General features: G+C 37.6%; 1 protein-coding gene across 1 annotated transcript in view; it reads right to left on the bottom strand.

Moving 5' to 3' along the window:
* CCDC178 (coiled-coil domain containing 178) overlaps positions 1-20870 on the bottom strand; it is a 172025-nt gene that overhangs the window by 18648 nt on the left and 132507 nt on the right. The window lies entirely within an intron of this gene.

The following is a 20870-nucleotide window of genomic DNA, read 5'->3' as shown; positions in this document are numbered from 1 at the left end:
CTAACTGAAATTATTCAAAGCGGGAGTGCTTACCTCATAGGCTTTTGGTATTTGCTAACAGTAATTATTGTTACAATCTACAGCTAAAACTGTTTTTTCAGTTTTTCCATAATCTGCAGCTATTTGGATCTCACACACCCGGTGTGACAGGTCTCAGTCTAAAAGACAAATGTTTTAATGACATCCGAAAACCTACCAACACAGAATATTTCTGAAAATGACTGTGGGTTTTGGTAAATTCTGCAAACCTTGCTGCATACTCTAGACTAGGTGCAATTTAGAAAATGGAAATTTAAACCACCTAAATTATTGCTTAGTGGGAATACATGGGTTTGTGTTTCATCAAGTTAATTATTTCAATAAATTCCATAGCTATTGTTAGCATGAGGCCTTCAAGACTATGCCTGTCAACCAGATTAACGCAATGGATTGTACCATTCCTTTGGAAATATTACATTTCATTAAGGTCAATGCCACAGGTCAATAATTGGATCAGTTATAAAGAAGCTTTTACATGATAAGATATGACTGCTCTTTAGGAGCAAGCGCGGTGTACCAGGTGAAAAATACACTTTTTCAAAAGAGTGTAGATTATAGTAATATCAAGTGAGCTATTACAGCCTAGAGAGTAATTAATGCACATTTTCAAAATTAATGGCCTGATTTTCAGAGATACTGAGTTTCCACAAGTCCCATTAGATTCTATGGAAGCTGTGAGTACTTTGCATCTTTGTAAATGAGGCTGCAAAATATTAAAACAGATCTTCGTACATAATTTTTTTGAGTCCTGCCAGTGTATATTAAAAATAGCATGAGGGAAGGTAGACACACTCAATGGGAAAATATAAAAATATCAATCTGAATCACAGCCAAAACCTGAACCCAAACAGGAATATGTTTTCCAGTTTGAAGAACCTTTTCTAAGTACCACTGCTCCTTTCCTCCTGTTTTAAGACGACTTTTTTCCTGAAATCTATCTCTTTCTGCGAGTCTGCTGTTAATTCAACTATTTTCAAATCTCATGTTGTTTGATAACATTCCAGAGTCTGAAAAAGAATGACGGTGAGAGAGGAGAAAACATAACAACTTATGACATTTTAATAACCTACTTAAGCCTTAAAAAAAGAAATTAAGTGGAAAACTATTTTTGGATTAACAAAATTCTCATTTTTGTAAACAGATAAAATAATTGCAAGATATGCTGTCATGATGAGGAAAATGGTGGCTGGGAGAGCACGTGAAAGGATTCATCGGTGAAGGGTGAAAGGGATCAGTGGCTATCCCGTTCAACGCTTATCCAGGTTTTTTTCTTGAGAGAATCAAAAGACATTCAAAAATTCTGAGGTTTGGCTATTTGAAAATTGCTATAATATTTATTGAGAAACCAACAGTTTATAATGACCAGTGTCCAATATGACCTTCACTAATGTTTCTCGTTTCAAAGAACTGAATAAACACTTGCAAATTACAGGTCCTTGATAGCTGTTGTTCCTATTGTATGTATCCCTGCATCTAATGCATCTCATATTTTGAATACATTTTATTGTGCCTAGCATAATGGAGCCTAAACCCAATATTTATTAATTTTACAATATTAATTGCAACATAAATAACATTTATGCACACAATCAGAAATACACGTCTGCGAGAAAGTAACAGCTTGATGAAAGAATGTTACCTGCAAGCATAGAATAAACTGACAGACCCACTAACCGAGGAGGGGCTGTGCAATCTCCTGAGTCGACTGCAGACCCTTAGCTGAGGGAACAATTTAAAACAGACAAACCGCGAGTAACCTAGTGAAAGAGCACTTCTAGCCCAAAAGCAGCCTGTAGATTTCATAGGTTAGCCTCTATCGCTACAGGCACCAATACTTTTCCCTTAGATCCTCTTCTCGGTCATATAATAGGCATATAGTTATTTGCTTTTCCTTATCTTTTAAATTTTGATCACATGTAGAGACTTAAGAAAACATGGCATGCATGAGCTGCATACATTACATTACTGCTAACTCCTTATTTTTTCTTTTTTTTTTTTTCCAGTATTTGAGAAACATGCTGTTTCCTAAGTATTCTCAACACATCGAGCCAAATGCTGACAGAGAAGGTAACAGCATCTCCAGTGGTCCACGTGTAGGAATATGTACAGTAGCCAAATATTTCTATGAGAATCACTTTAATTCTGATATTTACTTTGCTGTAGGAGCAGGACTGAAGGAAAGAGAAAACAGAAAGACAAGTAACTCCAGATTTTGAGGATTCAAAAGGAAAGAAAGCACCAGGATCCTTGTTTCTGTCATTCTTGGACCTGCCATGGCTGCAGCTGGTGCAGGTCTGCTGTTAGTCCCCACAAAACAACCTTCTGTTAAAGGGACTGTAGGGGTTTCTGCAAAGATCAGAACCAAATTCATCCTGCAGGAAGGAGCAATAGTTTCAAAGAGGTGTGGGTTGCTTTTTTTTTGCTGGGAGGGGAAAATTTTGCAGCAAATGACTTCTCCCAGTCCTCATCCTACAAACCAGGAGATGATGAGCTGATGGCTTTGCTGGAGAGGCACCTTTGTGAGCTGCTGGGGAGAAAAAATGACCCTATCAAGGAGTTGCCCTCTCTACGCTGCTACTTTGGGGCTTCACTGTTGTTCTCCTTTACTTGGGTTGTGGCTCCCCTGTGTGCCTCACAGCAGAGGGGACCATATGGTTCTATATTTGTTTAATTCCTTGTTTAAATATGGTACTAATATCACCAATAATATCAGTGTAAATTCAGGGAAAGGAGGTGTGAATTAGCTGCTGATGCTATCTTACTAGAGAGGAAGCTTACTCTCTTCTCACCTTTAAGTTTTTTGTTATGATAAATGAAGATATTTCCTTAAATTCATGTCTGATTCGCTGTAATATGATTGAAATTAAGATAATACTTTAATCTATAATTTCTTATTTGAGGGATCAAACTGGCATAAAAAGCATATGATACTATTTGAAGCTGAGGCCTACTCAAGCCTAATTCATTATTCCAGTGGTAAATTGTTTCTAGGTCCTCACTAATTAATGATATCACAGTGTTTAGATTATCTATACACTGAGCAGAAGGTAAATTGAAAGAAAATCAAAGGTAAATTGAAAGAAAAATAAATTGAAAGAAAGAGAGAAGGAACTGCAACTTATTTAGACCAGAACGCTTTTTACTTTTGTTGCCTGGCAGTTCACAGGAACTCAAAATTTTCATCTGCTTATCTTTTATCACACAATCTGCATAGGACTAGACAAATGCAGATTACAGACATATTTGACAATGGACTCAAAACTAGGGGTGTTTACTTGATTAAACATCAAATGGCATGTGGCCCCATTAAGAATACAAAGTGAACAGCACATGGAACTCAGTCATGATGCTTTTTCTTGGTCAATAACATACTACTTGGACTGCTTCAATTACCAGTTCTGGCCAGTGGCTGCAAGCTAGCATTATATTGGATTATGACTACAAACCTAATTCTCCCCTCTGCTGTTTTTAATTAGTGAGATTCAACCAATCAGAATATAATTGATCCTGTTTTACACCTGAGAATGCAAAGAGAGAGTCAGACCCTCTATGAATAAAGTTTCATTTTATTTTCCAAAATTATTCATAAGACAAATGTATTCTGCATTTAGAACACATACTTACTTCTAAGGTGTCTGACCCAGCAAAACTGCAAGGTTCTGGATGACATAAAAGGTAGCAGATATTTTTATAGGCAGAACTAGGATACTGGTTGTCTCAAAAGAAGATTCTCTTCGAATTTTGCCAAACTTTAAACATTTGATCTAAAAATGTGCATGGCAGGTGTTCGCCTCAGGCTGAATTTTTTTGGATAGCCCAAGCAGTTTGCTTTTTTTGTAAGGTATTCTGGGCAAAATACATTATTCTGCTCCTGTTACAAAATTATACTGATGTTTCCTTTACTAGATGCAGTATGCAAAGGGGACTCACCTTGCAAAGGGGACAGGCTTTTTGTATGTGATATGACTTTTTCATAAAAATAATGTCATGAAAACTGTAAGTCTTTGGAAAACTATTGTCTGCAGATAGGCACTAGTAAATTTTTCCATTGTTATCAACCAAATTTTTTTCAAATATTGTCCTCTGTAAGCACTCTTGAGCCTCTCGCGGGTCCTACAGTTGATCAGATTGTTTATGTACCAGCCTTGCCAAGCAAGTAAGAATGCTTATCTCTATATAACTCTACCCTGTACATAAACCATCTTCACAAAGCAATTTGTCATACATTAGGTCTGGCACACAGCACCGAAACTTGATTTTCTCTATAATGTCTGCTATTTTGGTCCAGAATGAGATTCATCACTGACAACAATGTGCCTATCCGTGTGTCAGCGTAAATATCCATCTACTGGTGCTCAGCAAACCTGGAGAAAAAAAAAGTCCTTGTGAAAATTGGAAGGTATATTTGGATCAAACTGTCCAGTCTGTTTTAAGGTTGCCAAGTTGTGATTAAGAAATCCAACTGTTAAGCAAAACTGGTGCAATTCTAACCCTCATAGTCTAATCCAGGCTTTACATAGCTATGCTAGGGTACAGTATCATCAAACAAGGCAATCCAAACCTAAACCATAAAAATGGAATATGAACTGCCAGTGCAATAATATTTTACCAGAAAAAAAAATTATTTTGTCAGTTTTCCTTCAAGAACCAACTAAAATTTCCTTTTCCTTTCCTGAAGTTTCCTTCAGAAACAGCCTGAAAAGTAGGAAGCACTCAGCCACAAGGCTCAAGGAATGGCAATTTCTCTGATTACAGAGACTTAGTGAAATTGCTTCTCTGAACAAAGATTGAAAACAATCTAAGGAAATACAAAAGGAGACATTCAAAAGAACTAGCAGCTGAAAATGATGTTGCAGCTACAGTAGGTAGTTAGAGCTACTTACCAAGTGACTAAACCCATTTAGGGTTTAGGTAATTTAGGATATTAAAATGAAGAAGAAATGGACTAAGCAGCAGCAGGAATGGAAGATATAGGTAGCTGAGGCAGATGAGAGAAACAGATGGGCAGAGCATTTCTAAGAAGTCTCACTAGACTCAGCCCCACCATCAATACCATATTTTGATGAAATATTATGAACCTAAACCATTTAACATTAACAATAACCAATTGAGATGTCAGCAACGCACAGAGCAATCCAAAAGCTAAAAAACGTCAAGGCAGACAGCGATGATTGTATCACATAGAAATGGAACACTAGATCCCACCATTTAAACAAAACTCAGAATTATTCAGAGAAGAAAGATCTCCCCCCTCCCTCCTGCAAGAGAAAAGGTTTGCAATGTAATATCATACTGGATGTAAGATGAAGTTGGGCAGAAATCTTAGTAAACAATAGGCTGGATTCAGCTCAGGTGGATATGAATGAGCTAGACATAGTCATAGTAAGGACCATCATAAAATAATACATCACCAATTCTCAAAAACACTCAGAAAGCTTATGTACACCCGCAATCATATACTGAGCATGAACCAGGTTCATGCTGTGAGGAAGAAAGAGAATGACGGAAGGCAAAGTACACTGCAATGATCAAGGCTCCTGAAAGTAACCCTGCAGAAATGTATTCTATTCATATTTCTGCCACACTGTAGCCCGGCACATTAACCAAATCACTTACTTACACTCAGATTTTCAGAGACAACTGGGAAATTTGTGCTCTCTTTTGGGGGGCATCCCATTTAAGTCTTGAATTTCTAGAGCTGATTAGCAATGACAGATTCAACCGAAGACTCTGGGAAGACTTGAAATCATAGTGCGCTATGAAGAAGGGTATATTTCTGATACTACTGTACCAGAGCTAGATCTGCAAAAGGCTTTAGGTATCTGATTGCTATGTTAGGCAACTCAAAACATAGTTTTTCTATGGTGTTGACAGTACAGGAAACTAAGATTATTTCACTGATTTTTTTTTTATTAAAACATGACTCTGTTTTACATTCAGTGAATATAACTCTTTCAACGCCACTCTTGATTGACACTGATATAACTGGTACCTGACCTTCTGGTACCTGACCTTCTGGATTCAACATAATATTATTTTGTAATTCTGCAGTAGTACCTCTTGAGACATCAATTTATCACAAAATGTAGCAAACCAAAAACACAACTAGCAGAAGTATTAACTACTAGTCACTGCTGTCAGTAGTAACCTACTATAATTTTCAGACCTAAACAAATTACCATTACATGTTGAACAGAGACCAATATGTCACTTCTAAATCTACGCTTTCTCTATTTTCAAATGATGCTAATCTTATATCAGAGGATCCAATGTGTGTGTCATATTAATTCAACAGTGCACTGTGAATGCTAAATTCTATGTAAATGACATAAGCCTTATCAGTTCCATTCATTGTTACAACTCAAACAACGACAATTACAACAACTCTACAGATTTTGGCGCTGTAAGAATGGCAGATTTATTAGCAAAATCCAGTTAATATTTATCTTTTTATACTATTCAACTACCAAGTTACACCTGTACAATATACAAAGCTCCTAGGTAATGAGATATTTCTTTATTGTCAAATCTGCTCCACAGACTGCTGGTAAAGATTACATAGCTCATTTAAATAAAGCTCTTTTGTCAACAGACTGGATATACTTTAAAAATGAGTAAAAGCCTCATGAAAAAAACAAATCTCAGCTGATGTGCAAGTATACATGAAAAGATGCACTTGTTTTTTGACCTTATTCCAGTTGTGAATGCTTTGGTAAGCAGATTAGCAACGTTAAATTTTAAAAAAGGAAAACTGTATTTCAAGATCCACTGAAAAACAAATGAAGAAAAACCTGAAAAATCAGAGTACAGTCTTCCACTAAAGATATCAGTGAATGCAGACAAAACCAGTGGTCAATGGAGGAAGAAAAAAATTAAAGATTGGTATTATGATTTTTAACTGCTGTCAGGAGAAAAATAAGGAAAAGAGACAATAGAGTGAGATCAGGGTATCTTTCTGCTTACGGTGTCTGGTTACAGTAGGTGTTTTTAATACCAATCTGAAAATGAAAAGTGTGCTTTCTATATTAGGTTCCTGAAAATGTGGCCTAGAATTTGATACTGAGTAGATATAGAATACATGTGGTATTATTCTTTCCTCAAAGGTTTTTATACTTGCCAATTTCTACTGCTATACAAGGGAAATATATCTGTACTTATCCAGATGGCTCTCTCTATATCATTTAGTAACACTGATAACCAAATACTGCTATTTCATTCCCAGGAGCCTGAAGCAATGAATGGAAACGTCTTGAAAAGGTGCAGATAATTCCACTTACTCCAAACCAAAGGTTTGTATTTCTTAAGGTTTCTTGCCTCCAATGCCCTCATCTGCAGAAACCTACAACTTTTCCCAACTTTTATTTGGTATTTGCACAAGGCCATTAGAGGAACATGTCAGACTGCACAAGCTGAAGTGTCAAAACCCTGCAAGTAAACAAGATTGCTCCAAAGAAATTCCTGACCTTGCCATTAATTTCTCCTGTTAAAGCAGCCATAATCTCTAATCATTCCCTTACAGATTCTACTGCTTACTCTGAAAAGAAGAAACTGCACAATAAAATACCATATCTCATCCTCTGTCCCCTCCTAAAGGATTTCTGGAGTATAATTGTTAACACATTTTCCAAAAAGTAAACTAGCACTCTTTTGACATTTAGTGTTGTTGAGAATTTTTTTCATGAGCTTGTAATCTTAAAAATAAAACTAATAAACTAACATCAATATGAATATGTTACACTACTTTCCCAAACAATTTAACAGTGAGGTCTAAGATAAGCTCCATCTTTGTGAGGGGTCAATTCATGCCTTCTTTGCTATCTTTAAAATACACCATGACTAATTACCAAAAAGTACATTAGTTGTAGACCTAGCAGAATACAGAGGCAGCACCCTGCCCGTCTTGACTAAGGAACACCAAATATTATGATGACAAACTTTTATATTAAGCAGTTGTTTCTGATTCATATAAAGTATCTCCTGACTGTTGCAAAACAGTGAAATGAAATTCAAAGCAAGAAATTTTATTTTTTTCTGGATGACACATACATTTATCAATTATCCCCTAAAACTTCATGAGACCTTAAGTATCATAAATCAAGGCCATCTCGATCTCTGGCCAGAAACCAGCTTGTTGTGACCAGATAGTACTGCCATTTCCTTTGTATTTAGAGGCCTTTGGCATTTGGCTATGAACTCACCAGAGCTGCTAGTCACTAGCCTATTCACAGGCTTTGGGCAGCGTGACTGGGTGCCACGATAGCCCAGGTCACACAATGCTCCCAGATGCTTGGCTGAGTCCCTTTAGCCATGACAGAAACTTGACTTTCAGTTAACCATTTGAGGAATGACATGGCCTTCAGCTCAGCAAAGCCAGGTTTGCACAGGAATTTCCCACGTGGGTTTGCACAGTACACTGCCTGGACAATGAAAGCAGCCCAGACGCTGGATATTCGGCAGGGCCAACTTGAGCATAGAGAGGTAAGTGTGCTTCCTGGAAGGCAATGAATCAATCAGAAGAACAGCTGGCCAATTAAGATGTGCATAACTTCTTGCCAGATGTTACCTCTGTGCTGATGGCTGACTGCATCTTAGAGATGCACATTGTTTCTCAACCCCTGGGGCTACTTTCATATCGTTAAATAAACAGAGCTAGGAACCATTCTATGGCAGTAAGGCTAAGTGGCACAGGCTGGCTTTGTCCACACTATGTAGTCCACTGCCACTTCTCAGTCTTGTATGAAATCCTCATTGCCCTAAGACGCAAATAGTATTTTAGGGGGAGAAGGGGTTAACAGATGAATGACTGAATTAATGTGAAGGCTGTGTTTCAGCCTATAAAGATGAAACAGAGAGTAGGTTTTGCATACCCTTGGGTATGGCAAAGCCTCTTGGGATAGTGGTGGAATACTGTATTGTGCTGAGGGAACTAAAGCTGGTGCTGTCCCATCCACACTCCCTGCTTGAAGTGGTCCCTGGTGCATGTTATTCTTTGACTCATGTTGGGCCTTCTCTTGGAAAGTGCTAGCTAGCACAAGCCAAAACAGGGCATGGTACCATAAATATACAGTATGGAGGACTAGGGAGCAGGTCAAGCTAGGTGCCTAACCCTCTTTTATTTTACAGACTAGATGTCACCTTCATGGCCAACAGTATCATGAGCTTCCTGTTGGAACTGTCTTGGAAAAGGCCAGATGCACACATGCTCTTCATAAACAATAAGTACTGAATTAATAAATTACAAGAGTTCACGGGCAGGATGGGATTAGGAAGGGAACATGAAGGTTGGAGGGGGTCCAACTTCAACAGGTAGGGGAAGACAAACAAAATATATGTGGCTAGAGGGTACTACAGCAGGTCAGGTTAGGAACTACATTCTGAAGAGAAAAAGCAATATCTTGAGACTCATAAACTAAAGTCTTTAAGTCATCAGCTAACTTGAATTTGACATCCCTAGTCTAACCAAACACCCTTTTCTTCTTATCTAGCACCAGAGATTAGATTTCCGAAAACTTATGAAAATTCTTCAACCTAGTCACCCCCTTTCTGATTTGGACTCTAGTTCTGATTTACATCTTCAGGCCAGACAGCTTTTTTCCTTCTTGCTTGACCCAGAAGGACAGAATGCTCTTTCTTGCTTATTAAACATAAGCATCCTTTGAGGTTTACAAAGAGTCAGATTCTCATACCCACCTCATCTACACATCAGCTTCTCAGTACAGTGATTTATCCTGTATGATTCTTGGTAGCATTCTCACTGAGACCCCTAAAGCGTTGCTTAATTCTCTGATCTAAGAACACAGCACTCAAACAGACAGACCTTGTTAGGATTTGACTGTATTTTCCCACCACCATTATCTGCCTGTCTTCAGTCAGGATGGACATTGTATTGCAAAAATGAATGTTACAGGGAAGGCAGAAATTAAAATGGTGTTCATAGAATGGAGTTTACAATTGGTTAGATACTTAGCTTCAGTCTGTCATAATACGTATTGTATTAACTAGCCATTAAGATAATTGGAATAAAATTTTGCAGGTCTTGCTAGAACCCTTTGTCCTCAGAAAGGCTTAGGGATTCAGTCACATTTCTTTAGGAAGCACAATCTGGACAGAAGGAAAAGGCTAAATGAAGTCACACACTGTCAGTAATTAAAACACTCAGTAAGTACTGTAAGTCATTCATACAAAAGTCTCAAATTAAAAGAAATACCACAGGTGCCAGGTAGACTCAGATAATGTGATGTAGATTAAAACGTAATGTAAAGAAGACGTTTGAATGATATTCCAAAAGCACTGATTGGAATAGTCCTTCCTTCTTGTATTTCTTGTACTTCCATCTTCCAGATCTCAGATGAAGAAAGATGAAGGAGATGAAGAAGAAGAAGAAAGATGAAGAAGAAAATTAAGAACAAGACCAAGCAGAGCAAGAAATAAGAAAGCAAGAATGAGAATTCTCCACCTTGACAGTGCAGCTCTATTTTAATCTGCAATATTCCCACCTCAATATTTCATAAGGAAATAAAAATGTGGAAAAAATATTGTTCAAAAAAACTCCCAAACACATTATTTGTAGTAACTCTTCAAAGTGTATAAGAAAGCAACCAAACAAAAGGTTTCTTAATTATTGTTGTTCTATCTGCTTTTCTATAGTCCGCAATATCTTCCCCCTTTCAAATTTAGAGAACTCAGCCAGTAAGCAGATAGTCTGCTACAGCATTTACAGTCTGAATTTCAAAGTGTAGTCTGTGTCCCTTCTAGTATGTGCATGGACTTTGAATAGGGCAGAATATTCTAAGTATCAATGGAATAAAGCAAAACTGTGTATGCAAACACACTGAAATTGTTTTCTTTCAACAAAACTGCCAGAGATAACAGGACAGATTCAGATGGACATGGACCACAAAGAACCTGGAGTGGTATGGCACGCAAGATGGCTAATAACAATATACTATGCCGGTAACCAGCACTGAGTCAACTACAACAGTGTAGGCTTCAACAGTGCTGTTTTTATAGCCAAGAGAACCATTTTCATTATTTTGTCTTTATTTAGTCATTTCATTGCTCAAAATGTTGTTTAACAATTCTCCGTGTTTTTACTGCTAAACTTTTACTCAAGCTGAATTCTGTTGTTTCCACGTGAGCATCATATTTCCCTCACTTTTCCTCCCCAACAGCAACCAGAGATTGGCAGCCATCAATGAGATTGTAATACTATTGTAAATTATTTATTATACTTCATAATGATAAAGCAGCACTTTATGTAGCAATAAACGAATGTGTCTGGTACAGTCCCTGATAAAACCTTCAATCACAGGATCATATTCTGCTTGTCACTTAAAAATCTAATGTAAAAGCTAAATAACTTTTCATTTTCTGATACATTAAGAAGTTTACAGCCCCTTCGCTTCTAAAGGAAAAAAAATAATTACTTGCAGGCAAGTAAAACTTCCTGTTTCCTGGAAGTAGAAATTGTAAGATGCATCTATTCATCTTTCGCCTGCAGGTTATGAGTGCTACTTGGCACTCTTCTGGTCTCCTCATCTGGAGGACCCATAGAAGCACGACACATTTTCCTCCCTGTCTGCCTGCAGCAGTTTCCAGAACAATGAAATTAGGGCCCCTCATAGGGCTGATGTGCATATGGCTCTTGTCCTGTCGCTGAATGGGGAAATAGCCAGGATGGGCACCCACAAACCAGAGCTGGGTGCGCCCTTGTTCCAGAGCACAGCAAAAGCCTGAAACACCCACGGCTGAGTCTTGTATTTCACACCCTGCTTTCAGGAAAAGGGGAAGAGCCAAACAGTGAAGTGAACAGCGAAGACAGTTAAACAGGACAATCATATTTTCAATGTACGAGAAAAGTAAAACCCCAAAAGCAACAGTGCTAGTGAAACTGACAGCAACTAAAGTCAAATTCACTCAGCAACTGCAATGGCCCCTAGGATTTGTCATTTTTACGTTGCAGCAAAGAAACTGGAAGTCCTAGGAGGCCAGGCTCTAGCCCAAATAGATCCCTGTCTCATCCCTTCGCACCACAACAGGGAGCCTATTAACTCTGACAAGGCTGACTGCCCTGAAATTGCAGACTTTTAAAACACTGACATTTGTGGCCCCAACAGCACAGGACCTCAGGACCTGTGCCCCAGATTTCAGGGAACACCTCCTCAGGACCTCCAGGTGTCAAGAGTCTGGCTCTTGTATAACCCACCAGAGTCCCCACTGCAGAACTGGGGCCACAGTTTCTATTACAAGGGGCAAACAGGCGCAGTCAGGCGACCCAGACCTCAGGCAGCGTGTCGGGAGGAACCGGGCGGGAGTCACAGACCCCAGCCTAGTAAGGGGAATTCAGCATCTCTCTCAAACTCCGACCAGGGTTGCAATGAAAACTTAGTTTCTATTAATGATAAATTAATCTAACTCAAGATGTTAAATAAATTGTCACCTAATTTTTTTTCTTTCATTAATGTTGCTGGCAGAATTTCATTTACTTGTTACTATCACTTACTTAGGGGTGTTTCTTAAACAAAAAATTATGAGCATCTTAAATATGATTTGACAAAAAAGGTTTTCTACATACCAATTACAACTCTTATTATACGCATATTATATTTACAAGGCAAATGTATTAAATAGGAAGCATTAAAATAAAAAGATTAGACATAAATTGTTGAACACTGCTTCCAAAGATGCATGTATTTAATGGAAGCTATGGTGTCTATGTTCACTTTTCCTGTTAGCAAGGATTATGACTGTATAGTCATCTTCTCCCAACTCATGAAAAATTCTCCAGCATGAAAATTCAAGCATGTATGAAAACAAGGAAGTCATTATTAGCATGTAAGCTTCAGATTGATTTTCACTATGTTTGTCAAGAACTTTGGGCTTTTTAATCCTTCTTTGAAATGCAGTCTGTATAAGCCCTTTCAAATAGCCGTTTTCCTAGATGAGAGCTGACAGCAGTAATAAACAGGACAGAAAACACATCTTTGGTTAAACTATTTTAATGAGGAGGTACTTAAACTATTAATGACCTGAGTCAGTGACTTTGGTAACCATGAGTTAGTTGGCAGGTTCCACCTATCTTGATTTCCAAGATTCTTAACAGTCACAATTACACAAATAGATTCAGTATTATGTTCCTGATTACTAGATAAAGGAAAGATGGAAAAAGGAATCTAGTTAATGCCTTTATAATCACATACAATTACTTTAAAAGGATAATAAAAAGGAAAAAGAAATGTTCAGAAGTTAGGAAATGCCAGACGTATAGTTGTTTTTGCAATATTAATTTAAGACCCTATGTATTATGATACGATTTATAGTCTTTTTCCTATCTTTTTCAAAGCAACGGGTGGACTCACATTGTGAACACAGCAACACATGCAGTGGAAAAGAATTATTTCTGGGGGAGAATATTTCTGCAGAGTATAACAATATTTCATGTAAGACAGAGCTAAAAGAGGGTGAAACAGTACCCCAAAGAGTTTCATAGATGTTGTTGAGAGTTAATGACAGCTGAGATTTAGGAATCTTTAATTCCTTCTCAGTCTCTGAAAGAAGAGTGGCCTTAATAGACAGAGGTTCTTCCATTTCTCCATAGGCTGACACAGACTTACTGGAAAACTCCAGTATCTCCCTGGACCACTCTTTTTTTTTTTTTCCAAATCACTGCTTGCCTATCCTTACCCTGTCTCCTTGTCCCATCACTGCCAGTCTCCATGCCATATATGCACTCTAATTCTAGAAAGTCTTAATCTCACATTCCCTATATTGTCTAAAAGACAGTAAAAACTATATCTTAAGTAACCTGAAATGGAACTAGGAGTAGACTGAGGGGAGTTTTATCCATACTACAAGCATGCGTCAACATTGCAAAATAAAGGAGGACTATGGAGCAAACTCTACCACTAGGCACCTGATCATCAACACAGTTAGTTCCCTCTCTGGTTTTATTTCAGACTAACCTATGTGCTCTCTTGCAGGCAAAACCTGCCTACCACAGAATCACAGAATGGAAGGGGTTGGAAGAGACCTTTGGAGATCAACTAGCCTGACACCCCTGCCAAAGCAGGTGATATGATATGAAATGATATGATGATATGATATGATATGATACGATACGATATAATAAAATATTATGCACTCCAGGGACTGCTCCCAGAAAGCTTTACATCCCCAGACACACTACATGTCATCATGCCGCATCTCATGGAATATTTTACATAACTTCACTTTAATATTATTTTAAAAACCCTACTCTGGTGGATTCATGTGACTCCAAATAAACAAAGCTGAAATACAGTAGTACATAGTATCAACCACCAGTTAAGGCTGCTGGGTTTCTGCTGAGGTCCAGAGGACAGAAATCCACAGCCAGGTGCTGTGCAGTGTGGACAAGCCAGCGGTACTGACAAAGTCAGCCTTGGCTCTCTGGAAACCAAGAAGAAACACCATTTGGGCTTGAGCCCAGAGGAGCTCTCCTTGGCCTCCTTTTTTTTAAAGCCTTCTTAAATATATCAGAAGTGCCAGAAAAGCAATGCTGCCAGTCTTTGTTGCAATGATAATGCTTAAAAATTGAAAGTATAAATGTCAGAAGCTGAATTTTCTATTTTTGGTGATGTTTTTCTCCCCCCTTCTCTTCTAACAGCAGAGGTAACAACAGTTATAGCTCATCTTAATCAGTTTTCCCTTTCTGCAAAAAAGAAAAGAAACCAAACACCTACACGCTCCCCATGCACCTTGCTTTCTTTTGGAAGAAAATTTGGGTGCACAAACAAGGAGGGAAACATTGCGCTTCAAAAGCTTCCCAGTTTGGAAGACCAGGAGAGCAGGACTGCAGGGCACACAGCAGGTACACCTACCTGTCGGTGCAGACACAGTTACCGTATCCTAGATAACAAAATTAGTAAGTCTGTTTCAAATTAAAGACTAGGTTCACTAGCACACCAACTGTTTTTCACTCCTCTAATGCAAAATAAGTGGTTATTTGGATGCTTTACACTATTCTGAGTTTGGAAAGGCAATAAAGGGTATATCAATAAATTTAGCTTTACGAGTTGAATTTATTTAAAAAAAAAAAACTACAACACCATAAAACCAGACCGAGATCACTTTTCTTTAACATATCTTTAAGTATTTTATTCAAAAGTTGTAAAAGCCCCTTAACCCTGACCCCTTCTGAGGTCAATCATATGTGCTATACAGACTAAAATATTACTATTTTTTTTCTATTATCTGAAACATACTCATAAAATAAATCCACCGTAAGTCCAAATCAATAAGAAAAATACATCTTCAGTGACAAAACTACCTCATCTAAGGCAACTACTCCAGTATAAATACAAAGCTTTTATCTTGTATGGAGGCTAGAAAACAGAAGATAACATTTGTCTGCAAAGTCAGCTATTATGCTATAGATAGCAAAGAAATGGAGAAATTTAAAATTTATGCTGAAAATCCGTTTAAGTACAAAGCTTTGAACTTGGCCAATAGTCTAGGAAAGCCAGTTTTTGGCAACTACACAATAACTAAGAGGTTGATAACTAAAAAGCTGCATGTCGTTGGGCATAGCAAGATTTACAATACAGAGCTCGCTGAAATACAGCCACTAGGAATGCTGAAGTAGCTTATTATATCATATACTCCGATAAATATTTATTGTATAGTTCAAGAATGCATCTTAATAAGACTTAAAGGCTCTCCTAAATCAGATTCCCCAACAGACTATGCATGTTCGTTACCAGAGGTTCTTCACTGCAGGACATATCTCTTTAGGTAAAACAAAAAACCCAATACCTTTTCTTCCCAAATGTGAATGGGGACAGCTTCACAGGCATTAAAATAGCTAAAATAAGTAAAAAGATGTTGGGATTGTATAGTGATTTCAATTTTGGATAAATATAAGATGGTAAATACAATAACCGATAGTGAACATCTGTTTATAGTACTATTACATCTACTAATCTGATTATAATACTGTATGTAGGAAATGAAACAATTGCATTTGCATGCCTACAGCTCAAGTCTGTTTTATTTCCCGTAGATCATCTATGTATCTAGACAGGTGTGCTGGCTTCAGGCTATTTTTACTGCAAAACATCTGAAATCACAACTGTGAACCGGTTCTGCAGGTGAGAATTTTCCTGACAGAGTATTTACGTTTGAATTTGAAAAGTCATCTGCAGCTTAAAGGGAGAGTCTGTTACTTAATGAACAACCACGGCCATTGGTTTTAGAGTTGGCTTTCTTCCTGGGACCCATATTTATTATCCTGTCTTTCAGAAAGATTGAGTTCTCCCAGTAAATATCAGGCTACTATTATCTAGATGCTTAAATAGAAAGGTTTAGGTACCTTAGCATGAGGCACTGGAGTTTGAAAGCTTTGCCCAACATCTAAATTAAATAGTATTGTGCCACAAACTGGTAAGAACAGGAACTGCAAGTTCTCAGAAGGAAAACTGCACCCACGCTGCCTGTCCACTCTGAGCCTTCACTTACTCACAGGGCTTAACTTGAAAACTCCTCTTACACCTATTAAAAAATTACTGCTTGAGGGACAACGTGAAGTTCCTATGTGTACAGTATTGAACTTCAATTCAATATAACTTTCTTATCTGTCAGATTTTTAACTATTCCTTTTCATAGCTTCAGAAAAAAACCAAATGTTTTTCTAATGGGCTGCTGATCAGAACTGTTATTCTGATGGTGAAATCCCAAAGGGAAACATGTTTCAGATATGAAGTATTCCCTCCAGAGTCCCTGGCAGTCACAGAAAGAAGAACTTCTTGATGTATAAAGACAGTGTCACCATTGTCAGAGAATACTACAGCAGGAAATGAACCACAAATAAAAGCAATGTCTTTCTTCTTAGGAATCAAAACAATTGTTTTTTCACCTACAATGATTTTGGAGAATAAAATCCTAATGAAAGCTTCCACACGTTGTGACAAAAGCCACTTGGTTCTGGCTTTTTTAAATGTGTGTATACTTGGGCAATTACTCAAGCTGATAATTTATAAAAGGTAAGCTTGTACACAACCTATAGAGAAGATCTCCATCAAGAAATCAAAGTATAATTTTATAGAAAGTGAAATAATGTACAGTTCACAGCCAACCTCACTTTTCCAACAAATGGAGCCATAAATGCAATTTTCTGTCCTTTGCTCTGAAGAATTAATTTTAAGGTATTCATATTTTTCTTCAAGTACATCTTAAGTCTCAATTAAACCACAAAAAGCTACAATAAAGTAACATTAAGAACCAACTTAAACCCATCATAGCAAGGAAATTCAGACTTAGGCTAAAAATTTTGTCTCACTCTTCGTCTTTAAATCACTCTGTTGTGGTTAGGAATTGTACGGCTTGGAGAAGTGTGTGATTTTTCATGCTGCACAGTACATATGTTCCAGCACTTAGGTTAAAGGAAAGTCAGAATTTTTAGCCTTAACTCTGAATTTCTTTACCTTTGAAGGCTTAACTCAAGCATCTATAATTACTTTAACACGAGCTTTTTCCATTTAAATCTTTTCACTCTGGAATAGAAAGTGGAATTCCAAAAGCTCCTATTTTGCTGTGTACTTCAATGGCACTTTCTAAATTTAAAGGATTGAGCACCGCTTACTACATGAAACGGAATATATGCATTTTTAAATGGCACTTAGACATGAGTGGTTTAAAAGTGGTAAAAAAGGCTTACACATTCCCAATATAAGTTACAAATTCAAACATTCGGGCATGAAAATCCTTTCCTTAAGTTGTTTTCAAGCTTCATCCTTTTTTCTGCAATAACTAAAGCAAAGCCACAGTAGCTGCAGCCATTTGCATCTAAGGAAGAGATGTTTTGCTTTGGTGATATAGTTAATGAGTCTAAAAATATTCAGTATAATAATTCTGTCAAAGCCCCCACAGTCTCCTCAATGAGCAGAAGCCTGCAGGATTCCAATGGGGAGCCAAGTAATGAGCTCTCAGCATTCGCTCCCACACCGTCCAGACGAAATATACTCGGGCCTCAACGGTTCCACATCATTAGCAACATGAAACAAAGACACATGCTTGACTTTAATAAGCGACTAAAGTTGCTGGCTTATTAGGCTGTCACTGCACATAAACTCTATTTCAGTGTGACAAAACAGTTCCCTGCAAACAACAAAAAGAAAAAAAAAAGGGAAAAAAGGGAAAAAAGGAGGGGAGCACTTTTACAAGCAGAGGTTGGTATAATTTGATGTGGTAAGTGATTGAACGGAGTCGAACGAAGGCACACAGGAAGTGATGGGTGTCTGACACCGACTCTCACGGGCACGCCACAGACTGCAGTTTCACTGCTGGAGACGACGGTTCTGGTGGGCTGCAGTGATCAGACTATGGGCATATGTGACTGAGTTTTAGTTGATATTCCTGCAAGACAGGAAGTGAAGAAGCTTATTTCCCACTGGGAAAAGGTTCAGGCATGATTAACTTGGGCATGACCAAATAGGTCAATGATATGACAATGAGTGGCTAGCACAATAATTAAGTGGGAAAATGGGCGTGATTTGTTTCTTCTTGTTCTTCACATACCAATAATGCATTAGCAAGGATTCGTTTAATCTCTTTCATTGTATAAAAATTGATAGCAACACTGTATGATAGCCATCATTTGAATATATTTCTTTAAATTATATTTATCACTTCAGCAAAATAATTGTACTGATGAATACTCTTCAGTGTTTAAACTTTAATGTTTGACTTGCAGAGCTACCAAGAAGCTTTTTAAATGTTAATTTCTGCTAAAAGTATACGTATATAGACAGAAGAAAATATGGTAATATTTACATTTAAAGAAGGGTGGCTTTTGATCTTAAGTAAAAGTTAGCATTAGGGATGTACAGGAAAGAATCCTCCTGTGCCACAATATTCTTCCCAATTTTAAACATTCTCTCTCAGCTTCATAGGAGAGTGACACTGAGATCTCTCAGTTTTTCATATGTGAAAAACTAGTGAGTGAGAGTAACAGAGGAGTTCACTTATGCCATAAGAGTCAACCACCAGGTGGCTATGGCACTCGTATGAAGGTTGAAGATCAAAGCTCAGGTTCCCTGTTCTGCATCAATTCAGGGCAGGCATGGATATTTTCATGCACTACAGAGTCACCAGCATAGTTTCAGCAGAAGCAAATGAGAAAAACCTAACCATATATATTTAGAAAATCCATCTATATTAGTTGAGACAGATGCTGAAGTCTCCGGTCTAAACTGGGTTAAAGCAAGCAAGATGAGTAGAAATAGTGTCCTAGGCCCTAAAAGCATGTTCCTGTTAAAGCTTCTAAATAAAGTCCTATGAAGGATTCAGTTATGAAAACCTGCCATTTTTTCAAGGAAAATACTTTTCATAAACATAATTTGCTTCCTGAGCTCAGACTCTTTCAATAATGGTAACACACTTTTAGGAGACTGCCATCTGAAACAATATTATTAACGTGTTGATACATACAATGGCAGGCATGTTTAGGCAAATAATATAGAGATGGAAAGGTAAAAAAGGCCTGCATTTAACGTATAAGAGTGTTGTTAATTTTTTTTGTTTGAAAAATGTGAAGAAGAGTGAGTTTTGGACGCGTTAGAATAATGCCTTTACACTTTCAGCTGAGATTACACAATTTAAAATTTTCTCTGAAGTGAAAACCAGAACCTCACTGTTGGTTCAACAGGTTGATCCAGCAGAATTTCCAAGGGAAAAAAATTAGCTTATCTTTTGATAATGTGAGTTTTAACACAAAAGCAGGGGTTAATCACAGCTTTCATAAATGTGAAAGTGCAAGGATCAAAAGCCCAGAAAGAGAACAGAAGCAATGAGTTGCTCTCCTATCAGTACCTAACAAAAAAGAGATAATACATAAATAATAATGATAGGGCATATTATAGCAGAAAGTATAATCACTTGCTAATTTCAGACATAATCTTGGGATACTTTAATAGCCGGTAGTTTGAGTGGAAAGCAACCCTCACCATGAGGCTCAGGCACAAAGTCTGGAACACAGCCAGGCCCAACTCTGCACTTAGCAATATACCACCACCATAAGAGCTTATGTGACTATCGGAACATAATCCTGAAGTGCTGCAATGTGTTCAGAGAGGAGGACATACGTCTAGCTCTCCGTCATTACATACAACAGTTACAACCGGCTGCCCTTCCCCAGAAGGCTGGGAATGACAGCCAGTTCACCAAAGACTTTCCCAGAGACACGGAAAAAGGAGTGAAGTCTGTATGTGAATCCTGAAAAGTTCTCAGTTCCACGAGTAGTTAGCACTTGCTGACTGCCTCACAAGGAACACGCAACTTCGTAGTCAAACACAATGAACCCAGCAGACACAACAGATACAAGTAAAACAAATACATTCTGGAGAAATTTCCAAATGTTGAAGGGAGTATTATCTGGAGATGAAACATATAGCTATCTAGAGAGTAAATACTAAACACCAAGATACCATTGGAGTTAGTATCACAAGTTCAATAAAGCACAAAGCTGATCTAGGCAGGCTAGGTAGGCATATATGTTTCTCTTAATAATCTCAGATGTTTTTTCTAAATGATACAATTCATTTTGAACATTTGAAAAGTTCCTATAATTTATATTAAATGATAAATAAATACATGAAAGAAAAATACCCCCCCCCAATTTTCCTTCAGCAATAATACACTCACAATCCACAACTAACAGGAAGACAAACAATCCATATTTGGCACAAAATACTGAAACTCTATTTATACCCTGGTTCCCAGTTGATTTAAACCTCCATTAGAAAATATACAACTGTTAGTGCAGAAAAATAGAAATATCTCTCGTAATAAGAGTAAAT

This window comes from Rissa tridactyla, chromosome 2 (assembly GCF_028500815.1).
Source record: "Rissa tridactyla isolate bRisTri1 chromosome 2, bRisTri1.patW.cur.20221130, whole genome shotgun sequence".
NCBI lineage: Eukaryota > Metazoa > Chordata > Aves > Charadriiformes > Laridae > Rissa > Rissa tridactyla.
This window is presented reverse-complemented; position numbering and strand designations above follow the sequence as displayed.